This window comes from Hemiscyllium ocellatum, unplaced genomic scaffold, assembly GCF_020745735.1.
Source record: "Hemiscyllium ocellatum isolate sHemOce1 unplaced genomic scaffold, sHemOce1.pat.X.cur. scaffold_280_pat_ctg1, whole genome shotgun sequence".
Classification (NCBI taxonomy): Eukaryota; Metazoa; Chordata; class Chondrichthyes; order Orectolobiformes; family Hemiscylliidae; genus Hemiscyllium; species Hemiscyllium ocellatum.
Window position 1 is genome coordinate 760,829 of NW_026868210.1, and position 1,639 is coordinate 762,467.

At 40.1% G+C, this 1,639-nt stretch overlaps 1 non-coding gene across 1 annotated transcript; it reads left to right on the forward strand.

The window, feature by feature from the left end:
• The first annotated feature begins 420 nt into the window (after positions 1–420).
• On the forward strand, positions 421–493 carry trnar-acg (transfer RNA arginine (anticodon ACG)). Its single transcript has one exon. It is a non-coding gene; the product is annotated as a tRNA-Arg (tRNA).
• The last annotated feature ends 1,146 nt before the right edge of the window (positions 494–1,639 follow it).

Sequence of the window (1,639 nt, forward strand, 5' to 3'; positions counted from 1 at the left end):
CAGCGGCTGCTATTCCTGGTTCAGTTTTATCTTGTTTTAATTTATCAGGTCACTGTTGGTTTATCTATCTTTAGTGTGAACAGAGATGAAAATAAGTGATATTGTTTGAAATCATTCTTGTTGTCCAGGAGGATGGGGTGTTGTTGGGAGACGTTTGGCTGTGTATTAGTGACTGGGACTGATGGTAAAGTGTACCCCATGAACACCTCCGTCGCTTACCTTGCTGTAAATATTTCAGATACGAAAATAATGAACATCTGTGTCCTTTTTTTGGAACAAAAACCTGCTTTGAAAGGTGGTGAAGATTGGTCTGAAGCAGTGACAGTGATTATCTTTTTTTACTTGGTCAATTCGTGCACATCACTGCTATTAATCATGTCCGTGCTAACATCACGGCTCTTATCCAGCTGTCTACGCGTCGGGCCAGTGGCGCAATGGATAACGCGCCTGACTACGGATCAGGAGACTGTAGGTTTGAGTCCTACCTGGCTCGAGGGAAATGCAGGCGTTTATTACGCATTTGAAAACTGATTTCCCTTCAGCTGAAATAAGGTGTGAGTTTTTAATCTGCAGGAATAAGAATGCATTCATTAATTGTCCATGACAACCTCAGGGTCAATATTCCAGAGTCATCACAGGAGGAAGACGAATAGTCGGACACCTTGGTCATGGGCACCTTTCCATTTCGCAAAGCCACTGATCGCATCATTGTTGCTCGCGGGAACGCTCGGCTTTGAGCATTTTTTTGAAACTCCTTGGCCCATGGATTCAGAGAAGAATGAAGAGTTCAATGTCCAACTAATCTTTATAGAGAGTGAGTTCCAGAGTCTACCACCTGCAGACTGATAAAGTTTTCCGACAAATCTATTCAAAGCTTTCTGCATCTTGTCTGAACTCTACAAACGCTGGTGATCGATCAAGAGCAACTGTTTCCTTCAATCTGTAATTCCATGCTCCTCATTATTTTGTACACGTCAATCATGTCTCCTCACAATCAGCTCTCCTCTAAGAAAAATAACTCCCGTTTTGCCGAGGCCAGACTACTCAAAACATTCTTATGCAGGAAATTCAGAGTGTAACGTCGCTGTTTGTTTTGGTGAGTGTGTAGTATGATTTACTTAGAATACTTTAGCTAGGTTGACTTCCAGTTTTTAAAACAGAGAGAAAATTATTCACAAAACTAAGGAATGAAACACAATAAACAGAATATAAAATACCCACAGATCTTAGCTATCTAAAGTAGACTTACATATGCTTTTCAAAACAATAAACAACAGTCCTGATAATTAAACCCCATAAACACAGAATACAAATGAAACTGATTTACAGGTCGATATTAGAGGTGCAGAAGATGAGAGACATTCACATCACTGGCACACTGAAAACCTTCGTTAATTAGGTGTGGCTGATAGTTTGGCAATGGTTAACAAAATGTTTAGGCTGTCAAATAAATTTTGAAATTCTTGTGTTCGCTGAAATTTCTTGCCTGTTTTGAGCAATTCGGTGAGTTGAGCAGTCCCACTTCTAACAGTCAGCACAAACTTTCAGAAAACGTCACTCAATCCGGTAAACCATCGTACTGCTCTTTTCGTCAACAATGTATAAAAATTCCTCGTAAATTTCGTTTTCACATCCCGTG